Raw genomic sequence first — 17,006 nt, 5'->3', positions numbered from 1 at the left:
CCGCAATCGTGTCACAGAGCTGAGGAACAGTGCGATGCCAGTGTAAATACAGCATCTCCCCGTTCTGCCTAGTGACATGTCACTGTTCGTCTGCTCCCTCTCATTGGGAGCAGCGTTCAGTGACATGTCACTCGTAGCCACGCCCCCTAACAGTTAGAATCACTACCTAGGACACACTTAACCCCTTCCTAGCCCCATAGTGGTTAACGCCTTCACTACCAGTCACATTTACACAGTAACCGGTGCATTTTTATAGCACTGATCGGTGTATAAATGTGAATGGTCCCAAAATAGTGCCAAAAGTGTCCGATGTGTCCTCCATAATGTCACAGTCACGATAAAAATCGCTGATCGCCGCCATTACTAGTAAAAAATAAAATTAATAAAAATGCCATAAAACTATTTTGTAGATGCTATCATTTTTGCGCAAACCAATTAATAAACGCTTATTGCCATTTTTGTTTTACCAAAAATATGTAGAAGTATATTTATCGATGTAAACTGACGACAAAATTTGTTTTTTTTTTATAGATTTTTTGGGGGATATTTATTATAGCAAAAGGTACAAAATATTACTTTTTTTCAAAATTGTCGCTCTATTTTTATTTATAGCGCACAAAATAAAAACCGCATAGGTGATCAAATACCACCAAAAGAAAGCTCTATTTGTGAAAAAAGGATATCAAATTTGTTTGGGAGCCACGTCGCACAACCGCGCAATTGTCAGTTAAATCGACGCAGTGCCGAATCGCAAAAAGTGGCCTGGTCATTTGGCAGCCAAATGGTCCGGGGCTGAAGTGGTTAAAAGAGATTTGCAGTCACAGCATACACTTTAATTTATGACATCAGCATTCTAATAGCAATACAAATGATTATTTTTAACAATCGATTATAAGCTTAATTAATAAAAAATCTCCTTTCCTGTTGTGATTTCTGTCTGTCTGCTGGCCATCTCATTCCACAACTTCCTGGATTCACTGCATGCATTGCAACTTCTTCTCTGTGCAATCTTTTAGTTTACTTTCAATTTCTAAGGACTACATATCTCATGGTACTTTGCTGCTTGCAGGCAATGATTCCTGTACTGACTGCACCTCCTGAAACTCCCCTTCTCAGCACCTCTATAGTTCAGAAGATCAAGATCCTGGGCTGGACACTACTTTAATTGTTCAGCCCACTTGAAAAAAGGAATACTGGCTATACTAATAGACAGTTAAGTACGCTTGGATCTTATGGACTTGTAGTAGGATGGCAGGGGCAGATATAGTTACATAGGTTGAAAGAGGCACAAATTCATCTAGTTCAATATATATATATATATATATATATATATATATATATATATATATATATATATATATATATATATATAAAACATTTTTTTTAGAAAACTCCATATATTTGTATGTTGAGTCCCTAAAGCGTTGCAGTAGGCCTAGAACCTTGCAAATATGGTGGAGATCAAGAAACCACATGGCTACAAAAATTACTGTTTGCATCTTTGGCATCATCAGAGGAGCGTACAGAGGTTTCCATGAAGTGATTAAAAGTCTAAAAAGGCAGTAACGTTCACTGTAGTAAGATGAAATGTTGTGTGAGAGGTACCTTTTAAGAGTCATAAGTGTGAATGTGATTGTTTCTATGTAGGAATAACCAAGCAGATCTTCAAAGTTTTTATGGGAGACCACATCCCAGACAATTTAAAATCATGCATTGCTCATAATGTTCTTTACAAACAAAACGCCAAGAGAATTTGCTTAATGCCTCGTACAGACTATCGGTTTTCCTGACAAGAAAAGTGCGATGTGAGGTTTTTGTCAGGAAAACGGACCATGTGTATGCTCCATCACACTTTTTCTGTCAGTTTTCCTGCCAAGAAAAGATTGAGAGCAGGGTCTCAATTTTCGTGACAGGAAAAATTCCTATCGCGAATTGCGTTCGTCTGTATGCAATTACGACGTGCAAAAAAACACGCATGCTCAGAATCAAGCAGAAGAGCCGAACTGCCTATTGAACTTCATTGATCTCGGCTCGTCGTACGTGTTGTACGTCACCGCGTTTTTGACGTTCGGAATTTCAGCCAAGATTTGAGTGACCGTGCGTATGCAAGACAATTTTGAGCCATTTTCCTGCTGAAGAAAAAACATGGTTTTCCTATCGGAAAAACTGATCCTGTGTACGAGGCATTAATGACACTGGATAAAATGCATTCTAGTCCAAGGGGTGAAAAGTTTGATGTTTTTGTTGCAGCATTAAAGTATAAAAAATTCTTACATGGAGCAGCACTTGTGAGGGAATATTGCAAGCCTGTATTCCACTCTCCAGCCCAGCTTTGATGTCACCTCACTCCCAGTGACCTGCTACTAGAATCAAGCAGACTCTTGAGGATCCTCTTTACGCTACTTCCCCTTGACAGGCATCTTGATACATAGGGGCTCCACATGGGGGTCCAGTCTCAGATACACAGGGGCACTGGCCTCTGAAGCGGAGGTTGTATTCAGTCACCCCCTTGCTACCAGAGCACACCGTCGCCCTTGCTAGTCAGACTGTACACACCTTTAGTAGTACACATTTCCTAATGTAAGCCCTGTTCTTTCAATACACCTGCTTTGCATGCACCCCTTTGCAGAAACTTCGGACCAGGCATTTAATAGCACAAGAACATTTACTAGAGATTCTTGCAAGTACAAGGTTAGCAGAACACAGTCTTTTACAGTTCATTGCTGACACCGTTCCAGTTCCAGTCTAACTAACTCAGGCTGCCCATGTCATACCTCAAAGTGTAAGCGGCGATTTTGTCGCCGTATTGCGTTCCATGCTGGAACGCATACGGCGACCGCGCACTGGAACGCGGAAGTGCCGAGCGTAATCAACGCTCTACTCGGCACACATGCCTTACTCCTATAAACAGAGCAGCGTGTTTACTACACGCTGTTCTATTATTGTCAGCCGTAGCCGGACCACGCTACACAAAACTACTGGTACAATTCTCCCTAAGCTGAAAACCATTGCACGCTGGATCCATGCCACGATTAAGCTATAACTAACACTACTTAACTATGCTCTACCTGGATCCAGGCTGCCTTGCTTATTGCTATTGCTCTGGGGACACCCTAAGATATTCACCACAAGACCATTCATCACAGAATCCCATTGCTGCTACAATACTCTGCTAATGCTGAAGAACTCTCATTTCTGCAAATGGATAAGTACCATTACCACGTTACATTTATTGCTCTAGAATTACCCTGTTCACATATTGTATTAACTAAGTACTGTATTTGAACCAGGCTCAAGTTTATACTACCGCTGTGCTTGGAATAGTTATCATGGTTGGCTATAACAGTTGTGGCATATCTTAAAGGGACATACACTCTTGAACCAATTAATCTTCAGTTGCCTCTCTCAAGTATATGCTATCTGCATACAGTATTCTCGTATACTACGTGCTTGACATTTGTTGTTAGTACTATACGGCCTCCCAGCCTAATATACTAAACATGTTCAATATACCTTTTATAGGCTAAGGGTTAAAGGTATGTTGTAATACCTCCTCCCTTAGTAGCTCAATGCATTTCTATATGTGAGAGATATGATGTAGTGAACCCCCAAACTCTTTTTCTCTGATTAGAGTGACGCCTGGGGTCCAGTACTGAAAATCACATTAGATAGAGAAGTGCGTTGAATTCTTTCCCTAACTGGAGTTGTGCATCACTCTCGTTCACTGTAGTTTGTGACAGAATAACAGAACCTTATCATGTACCCAGCGGAACTTGCTAACCATGTTGTCGCCCTTACGCAAAAGGTAGATGCTCTTGAACATACTGTACAAACTTTACAATTGGAGAATCAAACTCTGCAAGATTTAGTTGCTCACAAAACAAACGTGCTTCGTGTTGCTCCTGAAACTTAGGTCAATCCTCCTGTACCTTTTTACTGGTGATCGAAAGACCTACAGAGAATTCATTAATGCATGTAAATTAATGTTTGAATTACGCCCTCGTACCTTCCCCAATGATAGGATTAAGGTCCTTACCCTTATATCCTATTTAAGTGGAGAACCACAATTTCTGACAACTATGTCTTTGTTCTATGATGACTTCAATAAGCAACTCACCACTGAAAATGCTATTGGGAATCTCAAAAGGTAGGCTCTCGAGACTGAGTGGAAAGATGTGACTCTCTGTAACCAATTTCGTCTCGGCCTTTCCGAACCACTCAAGGATGAGTTGGCTAGAGCAGATCTTCCCCAATCTCTTAATGACATCATACAACGTTCTATCACTATAGATCGAAGGTTAAGAGAGAGACGAGCTGAATGTCAATCAAGTTCCACAGCACATGTCCCTACACCTCAAAAATTGAGTCTGTCCTCTTTTGATAAAAAAATGGACAATGGAACTGTGCGTGCTCCTCTTACCTCATCCGAGAGGGCCCATCGACGCTCATTGAATCTTTGCCTTTATTGTGCCTCATCGAACCATACAATCTCCTCTTGTCCTCTTGTAAACAAGAAAAAGGACGAATGTAAGCCAATTCACCTCTGCAAATTGACACGCTTTGTTTCCAAGCACACCCCTTACATTTTTCTACTTCTTATTTTACAGTGGGACCATGTTGGAATTCCTGTTAAAGCTATGTTGGATACAGATGCTTGTAGTAACGTTATTGATTCAGGCCTTGTCTCCTCAGAAAAAATTCCACACTTGAAGAAATCATCTCCTCTATCTGTGAGTTTCATTGATGGAACAACTTCTGCATCAGGGCCTATCTTATACCAAACTCGACCTCTATTGACAACTTGTGGAGATAATCACAGTGAATTTTTTGTCTTTTGACATTATTCCATCTCCTCTTTTCCCTGTTGTATTGGGTCTACCATGGCTTAAGCTGCATATGCCTGCTATTCTCTGGGACCAAGGAACTGTAGCTCTACATTCTCCTTACTGTAAACAGACTTGTTACCAAGTTGCTCCTCTGCTTCATCTTGCTCCGCAGGACATACCATCTCAGTATCCTGAATTTACTGATGTGTTCAGTGAGAAGAATGCAGAGACATTGCCTCCTAATAGGATATACAGTGGGGATCGAAAGTTTGGGTACCCCAGGTTAAAATTTGTATTAATGTGCATAACGAAGCCAAGGAAAGATGGAAAAATCTCCAAAAGGCATCAAATTACAGATTAGACATTCTTATATTATGTCAAAAAAAGTTAGATTTTATTTCCATCATTTACACTTTCAAAATGACAGAAAACAAAAAAATTGCGTCTGCAAAAGTTTGGGCACCTCGCAGAATTTATAGCATGCACTGCCCCCTTTGCAAAGCTGAGACCTGCCAGTGTCATGGATTGTTCTCAGTCATCGTCTGAGAAGATCAGGTGATGTCAATCTCAAAGGTTTTAAATTCCCAGACTCATCTGACCTTGCCCGAACAATCAGCACCATGGGTTCTTCTAAGCAGTTGTCTATAAAACTGAAACTGAAAATAGTTGACACTCACAAAGCTGGAGAAGGCTATAAGAAGATAGCAAAGCATTTTCAGATGTCAATATCCTCTGTTCGGAATGTAATTAAGAAATGGCAGTCATCAGGAACAGTGGAAGTTAAAGCAAGATCTGGAAGACCAAGAAAAATATCAGACAGCTTGCAGGATTGTGAGAAAAGCAATTCAAAACCCACGTTTGACTGCACGATCCCTCCAGAAAGATCTGGCAGACACTGGAGTTGTAGTACACTATTCCACTATAAAGAGATACTTGTACAAATATGGTCTTCATGGAAGAGTCATCAGAAGAAAACCTCTTCTATGTCCTCACCACAAAAATCAGCGTTTGAACTTTGCAAATGTACATATAGACAAGTCTGATGCATTTTGGAAACAAGTTCTGTGGACCGATGAGGTTAAAATATAACTTTATGGCCGGAATGCGCAAAGGTACGTTTGGAGAAGAAAGGGCACAGAATTTAATGAAAATAACCTCTGTCCAACTGTTAAGCATGGGGGTGGATCAATCATGCTTTGGGGTTGTATTGCAGCCAGTGGCACAGGGAACATTTCACGAGTAGAAGGAAAAATGGATTCAATAACATTTCAGCAAATTTTGGATGGTAACTTGATGCCATCTGTGAAAAAGCGGAAGTTAAAGAGAGGATGGCTTCTACAAATGGATAATGATCCTAATTACACCTCAAAATCCACAGGGGATTACATCAAGAGGCGTAAACTGAAGGTTTTGCCATGACCTTCACAATCTCCTGACCTCAACATAATTGAAAATCTATGGATAGACCTTAAAAGAGCAGTGCGTGACAGACAGCCCAGAAATCTCAAAGAACTGGAAGACTTTTGTAAGGAAGAATGGGCAAAGATACCTCAAACAAGAATTGAAAGACTCTTGGCTGGCTACAATAAGTGTTTACAAGCTGTGATACTTGCCAAAGGGGGCAGTACAAGATATTAACTCTGCAGGGTGCCCAAACTTTTGCAGACGCCATTTTTTTGTTTTCTGTAATTTTGAAAGTGTAAATGATGGAAATAAAATCTAACTTTTTTTTGACATATAAGAATGTCTAATCTGTAATTTGATGTCTTTTGGAGATTTTTCCATCTTTCCTTGGCTACGTTATGCACATTAATACAAATTTTTACCTGGGGTGCCTAAACTTTCGATTCCCACTGTATGACTGTCATATTGAATTATTGCCAGGTAGCCCTATACCTACGGGCAGGATCTACTGACTTTCCCAACCTGAACTCCATTATTTAAAGAAATATTTACAGGACAACCTAAAAACTTCCCCTGCCAGTACTGGAATGTTTTTTGTCAGGAACAAAGATGCTAGTCTCAGAACTATAATAGACTACCGCTCCTTAAATAAAGTCACAGTGAAGAATAGGTACCCTCTTCCACTCTTTCCCGAATTGATTGAAAGATTGCAGGCTTCTACCATATTCACTAAACTCGACCACAGAGGCGCTTACAATTTGATTCGTATTAAAGACCTTCTGGACATATGCGTAGTGGTGTATCTAGATGGCATACTTATTTACTCAGACGACTTAGCACAACATCGAAAACATGTCGGATGGGTTCTTGCAAGACTCAGAGCTCATTCCCTCTACGCCAAATTTGAAAAATGTGTCTTTGAAAAAAACACTATTTTCTTTCCTTGGCTTTATCTATCCAAAAGGCATACATATGGACCAGTCCAAGGTAACTTGTAATTTGAATTGGCCTACTCCTACTTGTAGAAAGGCGATACAAAGTTTTTTGGGGTTTGCTAACTTCTACAGAAAGTTTATGAAAAAAAATTCCTTACTTACCAACTTACCAGTTCCTCTGTGAACTTTACCTGGTCAAATGCTGCCCAGGTGGCTTTCCAACAATTAAAACATTGTTTTACTACTGCTCCTATTCTCCAGCTTCCCAATCCTAATTATCATTTTGTATTGGAAGTTGATGCTTTACAAACTGCCCTAAGCGCAATACTCTCTCAATGCCCTGCTTCCAATTCACCACTTCATCCTGTTGCATTTTTTTCAAAGACCTTAAATCCAGAAGACTGTAACTACCCTATTGGTGAAAAAGAATTGCTTGCAATTAAATGCGCCTTATAGAACTGGCGGCACTTACTAGAAGGATCAACAAATCCAATAATAATTTATACTGATCGTCGTAATTTGCAATATCTCAAGTCTAACAAAACCCTCTCCTCAAGACAAGTACGTTGGAGTCTTTTTTTTTTATAGATTCGATTTTCTGATCACCTATAGGCCAGGTGCAAAGAATGGTAAAGCGGATTCTCTTTCTAGACTTTCAGAACCCACTGAAGAACTTTCCTCTCAGTCTCCTCTCATTCCTTCTCATAAGTTCTTGCTTGCTAACCTCAATCTAAAACCGTTACCTAAACAAAGTTTGAATACGCAAAATACTACCATTCCTCAGGGGTTGACGCAAGATGAAGTTTTTTTTTACAAGCATACTCAACTTTATATTCCTCCTTCCACGGTTATCCACATATTAAAAGTTCTACATGATGCTCCCCTAGCTGGTCATCCTGGAATAGAAAAAAACACTGATCTTATCCAACGTTATTTCTGGTGGCCCAATATGATAACCACCATTAAAAGAATATGTATCGACCTGTGAGGTCTGTATAAGATCCAAATATGAAAGAAGATCACCATACGGATTATTGATGTCCTTACCTATCCTACTAAACCTTGGGAAGCATTATCTCTAGATTTTATTGTTGAATACTATCATGGTAACAGTTAATATGCTTACAAAAATGGCTTATTTTGTCCTACTTAAAAATGTACCTTCTTCTAAAGAAACAGCGCAAACTCTTCTTGATCATGTCATTAAATTACATGGTGTTCCTTCACGTCTGATTTCTGATAGAGGTTGCCAATTTGTTTCCAAATTCTGGAAAGCTCCATGTCATATTCTTCAAATAGACCATAGATACTCCAGTGCATATCATCCAAAAACAAATGGACAAACAGAACGTGTAAACCAATGTCTTGAACAATATCTCAGATGTTACTGCACTCATCTTCAGGATAACTGGACTACCCTACTTCCTCTCGCTGAATTTTCCTACAATAATTCAACTAATTCTTCTACTCGCTATTCTCCTTTTTATGCAAACTATGGGTTTCATCCTAATATTCTGCCTGAGTCTCCACTACTTACGCATGTACCCTCAACTAATGATTATTGGTCTACCTTTTCTTCTGTTTTGCAAGTTTTGAAACAAAATCTCAAACACGGACAAGATCGCCAAAAAAACTATTATGATCTTAGACATAGACCTTCACCATCTTATAAAGTTGGGGATCAAGTATGGCTTTCTACAAAAAAATTACATTTACATATACCCGCTAGGAAATTGGTCAAGCAATGTTTTGGTCCATTTCCTATTTCTAAGGTCATCAACCAAAATACCATGCAACTTTCCCTCCCCCGGAACTGAGGATTCATTCGTCATTTCATATCTTTTTCCTTAAACCCTACCTACCTACCTACCTAATACATTTTCTGGTAGGAATCCTCCTCCCGCTCCCCCTATCCTATCCTAGTTCAGGGTGAAGAACATTAGGAGGTTGAACGTATTCTAGACTCTAGAAGAAGAAGAGGACGTCTACAATACTTGATTAGATGGAAGGATTATGGTATACAAGATGACTCTTGGGAAGATTCAGTTGAAGTACATGCACCTACATTATGTAATCAATTCCATTCTAGGTACCCTGATAAGCCTTCACCTATTGAGATCCCCAGGAGGGTATCCCTTAGGAGGGGGGGTACTGTAAACGGCGCTTTCGTCACCGTATTGCGTTCCATGCTGGAACGCATACGTCGACCGCGCACTGACATCGCCCGGTGCTGCGTGCGTTCCAGTGTGGAACGCAGAAGTGCCGAGCATAATCAACGCTCTATTCGGCACACATGCCTTACTCCTATAAACAGAACAGCATGTTTACTACACGCTGTTCTATTATTGTTGGCCGTAGCCGGACCACGCTACACAACTACTGGGACTATTCTCCTTAAGCTGAAAACCATTGCACGCTGGATCCATGCAACAATTAAGCTACAACTAACGCTACTAACTATGCTCTACCTGGATCCAGGCTGCCCTGCTTATTGCTATTGCTCTGGGGACACCCTAAGATATTCACCACAAGGAGACCATTCATTACAGAATCCCATTGCTGCTACAATACTCTGCAAATGCTGAAGAATTCTCATCTCTGCAAACGGATAAGTACCATTACCACGTTACATTTATTGCTTTAGAATTACCCTGTTCACATATTGTATTAACTAAGTACTGTATTTGAACCTGGCTCAAGTTTATACTACCTCTGTGCTTGGGATAGTTATCATGATTGGCTATAACAGTTGTGGCATATCTTAAAGGGACATACACTCTTGAACCAATTAATCTTCAATTGCCTTACTCAAGTATATGCTATCTGCATACAGTATTCTCGTATGCTACACGCTTGACATTTGTTGTTAGTACTATACGGCCTCCCGGCCTAATATACTGAACATGTTCTCTATACCTTTTTTAAGCTACGGGTTAAAGGTATGTTGTAATACCTCCTCCCTTAGTAGCTCAATGCATTTCTGTATGTGAGAGATATGATGTACTGAACCCCCCAAACTCTTTTTCTCTGATTAGAGTGACGCCTGTGGTCCAGTATTGAAAATCACATTAGATAGAGAAGTGCATTGAATTCTTTCCCTAACCGGAGTTGTTCATCACTAACGTTCATCATAGTTTGGGACAGATCTTTACCGCTAGTGGTTGAAGCTATGTTGTAGTTGTTGTTGTCCATACCTTCTCCCTTAGTAGCTCAATACATTCCTATATGTGAGAGATATGATGTAGTGAACCCCCAAACTCTTATTCTCTCATTAGAGTGACGCCTGGGGTCCAGTACTGAAAATCACATTACAGAGAAGTGCATTGAATTCTTTCCCTAATCGCAGTTGTCGTTCACCATAGTTTGTGACACAAAGCAAGGTACAGTCCTTGTCTAAGGTCCATGTTCTGGTTCCAGTACATTCACTGATTACCCCAAGAAGCTGGCTACATGCAGAATAGCCACATCTTGCAGCACAGCTTCCTGACAGTTGCTATGAAGAAGACCCTACTTCGAAGTTCTTCTCCCCTTGTATTTATGGGCCAACACAAGGAGAAGGACCATGAACATCCTGGAGTTAGAAACCCTAACCCTTACCTAACAAAACAAAATATAGTGTAGCACAACCATAAACAAATACAAATAAAACAAGCCCAAAGATAACAAAATTCCATTGTTTTGTGACAGTTTAATACATTTCTGGAGGTGAGCAGGCATTCCAGATAGAGGTGGTGGTCACTGAAGTCACTGGAAATGTATTTAATGGTGGAATTTTGTTATATTTGGACTTATTTTATTTGTATTTGTTTATGGATGCGCTACAATATATTTGGTTTTGTTTGATATATTGAGAGTCACATGTGAATACACTCTCTCTAAGTGGTGTGGGCCGCAATCATGTGAAGCCTATTAGTAGGCTAATTACATTAATATTGATTTAACATTATGATTATATTAATTATTGTGCTGATTATATATTTTTCATTGACCTTTACCTAACCCCCTAGGCCAGTGGTTCTCAACCTTCTAGTGCCGTGACCCCTTGATAAAATTTCCAAAGTTGTGGGGACCCCTAACAGTAAAATTATTTTTGTAGAGGATGTTGTCGGCACCCAAGGCAAGACAAGTAATTTGCGCCCCTAACCCATAGACATTTATCGTTTCCCGAGTCCCTTCCACTCGTACAGTATTAAAACCCCTTATGGTACATACTTTCTCTTTTGTTCTCTTTTTTTTCCACTTTTATCTCTCTCTATCCTAATTTCTTGTTGTTCCCCCCCCCCCCCCCACATACCTCGTTCTCTAGCCGTCTTTCTTGTTCTCTTATTCTTCCTCTCCCTTTTTTTTGTTCCTCCCCCTCTTTTCATGAATTCTTTATTTTTTTATTCCATCTCTTACTCTTTGGTGGGGGGTGAGGGGAATAGGATGAGTGGCAGTGCAGCGGGGGGTTCTCATCAGCCAACTTTGGTGCTCTTGATCTGAGAACTGTAGTGGGGGCTTTTAATGGCAACTATAATCACAGGTAGTGTTACTCACTGTGTCTCTGACTTTGTGGTGTCTTGTAGCAGTGACACCTATGCGAGAAATCAGGAGATAGGGTCTCCTCCAGCCTTTCCCACTTCACATTCCTCACCAGTCAGCTGACCTCTAGTCTCTACCCCCCAGCCATGCCGTGAACTGAATGGGCGGCTGCAATGAAGCTGAGTGGGAGGCCGCATGCTCCAGGAACAGCCCAGCTGGTATGCTGGTGAAGCGGTGCAGGCTTCAGGAACAGCCCAGGAACCCAAGGACCCCTGGCAAATCGTCATTTGACCCCCGAGGGGGTCCCGACCCCCAGGTTGAGAACCACTGCCCTAGGCAGTCTGCTGACTCACTAACACATTACTGTACATAGCAGTGTTTCTCAACTCCAGTCCTCAAGGCACCCCAACAAGTCATGTTTTCAGGATTTCCCTCCGACGAAACCGCTGTGGTAACTACTAAAGCTGTGAAACTGATCAAATCACCTGTGCAAAATAATGGAAAGCCTGAAAACATGACCTGTTGGGGCGCCTTGAGGACTGGAGTTGAGAAACACTGGTATAGAGAATAGTGAAATGGACATTCACATAATATCAGGGTTACAAGTAACATGTTACACACACCATTAATATAGCATTGCCATTATCAGACAAAATAAAGGAAACTTTATTTTACACCACAACACCTGTAAGTGCCTGTAGAGATTTTTCCCAGGATTATTAGGTCCTGAGATGGGTCCTGAATATTGGAGGCTCAGAGAAATCTTAAGTGGGAAAGTGCCTCCAACGCAGACTACTTGATCCTGAAAAGGCTAACCCACCTGTGGGAGAGAGATGAAAATGTCAGGAAGCAGCCAGTAGGTGTCCATGAGGTTTTGTGTGGAGCAGGACACACTTGTGTGAAAAGGCTATGTGCTATTTGGTTACCAAGTCACTGCTGAGCTTTTATATTCTCCCTCCCTAATCTGTGTTCTGTCCACACAGTCTTTCATTCCTGTTGCTTTCTTCCCCCTTCCTCAACAGTAAATCTTAAAGCTGTCAGCTGATCAGCCTGTAGTGGCTCTGATTTTAGGCACAGTGTTGAGAATTTAGAGCAACTGATTGTGTACAGAGCAGGGTGAGACAGTGCATTACTTGATTTTAAATGGGTATAGGCACTTATTTTTTATGTTTTACATATCTATACCTGCAAAAGGGGCCACCCTAAAGTAATCTATTAGGACTTCATTTTCTGACTAAGGCTCCATTCACATCTAGGCAGACAAATTCGCAGCGTTTTGTCCCGCGAATTGCGGTGGCAAATAGTGGCGTTTTGTACCGCGATTTGCGGCGACAAAACGCAGCGATTGTCCGCCTAGATGTGCCCCTAGATGTGCCCCTCTATGGAAATGGTTCCCGAACGCCGAAAGCCGCCTGAAAAAAAGGTCCGGGACCTTTTTTCAGGCGGCCGGCGTTCGGCGTGGAGATGTGAACCATCTCCATAGAGGGCAATGTGTTTTCATCCCTCTGGCGGCAGCGGCGTCACACTACAGGCGACAAAACGCCTAGGTGTGAATGGGGGCTTAAGTTCCAAACTACCAAACTAAAGGCTTGCACTCGAGAGTTCTCAAAGAAGTTAGCGATGTTATAGCCAGGCCGATATTCCTAATCTTTAAGGACAGCTTAGTGACTGGAATGTACCATTCCAGTCACTAAGCTGTCCTTAAAGATTAGGAATATCGGTTGATTGGCAAAAAACCAACCTGCTACCAATATTCAAAAAGTAGCCAAGATATACAGTACTGTGCAAAAGTCATAGGCAGGTGTGAAAAATGCTATAAATTCAGAATGATGTCAGAAAAAAGTGTTGATAGTTTATTTTTTATCAATTAACAAATTCAAAAGTAAATGAACAAAAGAGAAATCCAAATCAAATAAATATTTGGTGTGACCACCTTTTTGCCTTCAAAACAGCATCAGTTCTTCTAGGTACACTTTGCACAGTTTTGAAGGAACTTGGCATGTAGGTTGTTCCAAACATCTTGGAGAACTAACCACGGATTTACTGTGGCTGTAGGCTGCCTCAGATCATTCCGTCTCTTCATGTAATCCTAGACCGACTCGATGATAAGATCAGAGCTCTGTGAGACCAAACCGTTACTTCCAGAACTCCTTGTTCTTATTTACACTGAAAATAGTCCTTAACCACTTGCTCACTGGGCACATATACCCCCCTCCTGCCCAGTTGAAATTTCAGCTTCCGGCACTGCGTCACTTTACCTGACAATTGCGCGGTCGTGCGACGTGGTTTCCAAACAAAATTGGCGTCCTTTTTTCCCCCACAAGTGCTTTCTTTAAGTGGTATTTGATCACCTCTGCGGTTTTTATTTTTTGCGCTATAAACAAAAAAAGAGCGAAAATTTTGAAAAAAAATCAATATTTTTTACTTGTTGCTATAATAAATAGCCCAATTTTAAAAAAAAAATGTTCTCATTCTAGGCCGATACGTATTCTTCTACATATTTTTGCTAAAAAAAAAAAAAAAATCGCAATAAGCAGAATTATTATTATTTTTTATTATTTATTTTTTTACTAGTAATGGCGGCGATCTGCGATTTTTATTGGGACTGCGACATTATGGCGGACATATCGGACACTTTTGACACATTTTTGGCACCATTCACATTTATACTGCGATCAGTGCTATAAATATGCACTAATTACTGTATAAATGTGACTGGCAGGGAAGGGGTTAACAGTAGGAGGTGAGGAAGGGGTTAAATGTGTACCCTGCATAGTTTTTCTAATTGTGGGGGAAGGGGACTGATTGGGGACCCTATGTACAAGGGACACAGATCGGTCTCCTCTCTCCCTGACAGGACATGGATCTGTGTGTTTACCGTCGGCGGCGGCGCTCGCACGCCCCCCAGTGGTTGGAGGCCGGAGGCCATATATAGATGGCCTCCTGGAAATTGGCATCCACCCTGCGGCCGTATAAAGTCGTACGGCCGTCAGGAAGTGGTTAATGACATTGGTGGTAAGTTTTGGGTTGTTGTGCTTCTGCAGAGTAAATTTGGGCCAATCACACACCTCCTTGATAGTATGGTATGGCATGATAGATAAGTATCTGCCTGTATTTCTCTCTATTGATCCTGGCCAAATCTCCAATTTAATTTGCATAAATGCAGCCCCAAACCTGCAAGGAACTTCAACCATGCTTCAATGTTGCCTGCAGAGAATCATTTTTTACCACTCTCCAGCCCTTCACGAACAAACTGCCGTTTGCTACAGTTACATTTCTAAATTTTTGACTCATCAGTCCAGAGCACCTTTTTCTGCACCCTAGTTCCTATATTTGTGTGCATAGTTGTGTAGCTTAGACTTGTTTCCATGTCCTATGCAATGCCAAGCTGTAGCAAGCAAAGCTAGCAGACTATTAGCATGCATTAAAACACTAATTCTATCACTTTACAAAACTCAAACTGCCTCTAAATGCCTCAGCCCAGAGCTACTAGCCAGGCTTTAAGAATTACTCGCCACCAGTTGTTCCACCCAACTCCTACCTTGCCCCGCCCCTAAAACCAATGAGTGACTCTTTCACTGATTTAGAATGCAAAGAGACTTGCAGTGGAGCGGGAGCTGCCAAAGTTAACTTTTCCTATTAACAAGCTGGTGATTGAATGCCAGCAGCTTCCGCCCAAACCCCCGCCCCCTCCTCATCTAGTTCTTTGACAACTCCCGCTGTATGACAGGGGGTGGAGACTGGAAGGAGAATCGTCTCCCTGTAGAAAATGGATATAAACAGAGGGCGCCCTCCCTCCGCAGGAAATGGGTGGGGGACATACCGGAACTGGACGAGGATGACTGGAGGGAGATTTGGAACTTTCCCTTCTCCCCTCTGGTCTCAGCTGAGGACCAACTGGTCCAAAACAAAATTATTCTTAGCGCTCACTACACGCCTCACAGGCTGCACCATATGTCACCGGCGCATTCTCTGGCATGCTGGCGCTGCTCCTACCAACTGGGTGACCTTTTCCAAAATTTTTGGGTCTGCCCAGCAATCGAACATTATTGGAAGGAAGTACTCCAGGTAATTGCTAAGGTCACTAAGACTCGTGTTCCCTATGATCCTAAATGTTGTCTGCTGGGGCTGGTGTAACAAATGTCAATGATCAGAGCCAGAAAAATACTCATATCACTACTATTGTATTATGCCCGTAAGGCCATTACGATGAACTGGAAAAAATCGTCTCCCCCCCCCCCCCCCTCTGCCAGATTCTGGAAGGGCCTGGTGAATGCCAGTTTGCCCTTATATAAAGCCACCTACCCGGGCAGGTGATGTCCACAAAAATTTGAGAAGGTATGGATCTGTTGCTAGATGATGATACTACAGCAAATGTTTAAAAATAGGAAAAACAATCAGCGCAAACAACCAATATGAATAAACGAAATGAAATGCTAGCTGAACACAAATAGGTAATCACAAGCCTATAGAAACAATACAAAAACAATGGGTACGTGCAGCGCAAATAAAGTAATAAATTAAACAGTGATATGCAAATCACAACATATATATGAAATAATAGTATTATAGTTGCGCTAAAATTATATATATGAAAATACTGTGAATATAAAGTCCATACTAATGATACTAAAATTCACCTTAGTGTAATATACAATCAAAAATTCAAAATTAGTGCAAAAAAAAAAGAGTAGTAGTATATAGTGATACCAAAATAGTTAATATGCAAATACAGTGATACCTATTATAAATAAGGTGCCAAATGTGATATTAAACAGCGCTCAAAAAAATAAGTGAAAATGTAAATCAACAAATATAATATTGGTACAGTGACATAGTGAAAAATAAATAAATAATCCACCCTCTAAGTGAGTCAATATATAAGTGTCCAAAAATCCGTGCAAAAATCGCATCAAAAAATACCAGGTTGGCAAATAAAGTCCATGAACTGTCTAAGTGAACAAAAAAATATATATAAATAGTTCATAAATGGAGAACAAAGGAAAAGAAAAAATCCTTCCCGATCTTCAATAAGTGCTTTCACCACACCACAGTGACTGCGTGCTTCCACCACCCATCAGAAATGCAAACTCACCGCAACAAATGGCCTGACACTTTCGTGTTTAGGCACACAGGCTTGTTAACTGACCCCCTCAGTTTAGTTGATAGAACTCCTTCTTTTCATATAGAGTGGAGCATTCAGTTAAACAGATGAAGATCCGAAGCAAAAAGAAAACTCCAAGATAACAGCCATATGCAAATAAGAAAAAGAGAGCACAATAGTGTGATACTGTAACACAACTTTTAATAACACACTACA

The 17,006-nt window shown here is 40.9% G+C and overlaps 1 protein-coding gene across 1 annotated transcript in view; it reads left to right on the top strand.

Moving 5' to 3' along the window:
- GALM (galactose mutarotase) overlaps positions 1-17,006 on the top strand; it is a 143,486-nt gene that overhangs the window by 62,789 nt on the left and 63,691 nt on the right. The window lies entirely within an intron of this gene.

The sequence above is a fragment of the Rana temporaria genome, chromosome 4 (assembly GCF_905171775.1).
Source record: "Rana temporaria chromosome 4, aRanTem1.1, whole genome shotgun sequence".
Classification (NCBI taxonomy): domain Eukaryota; kingdom Metazoa; phylum Chordata; class Amphibia; order Anura; family Ranidae; genus Rana; species Rana temporaria.
This window is presented reverse-complemented; position numbering and strand designations above follow the sequence as displayed.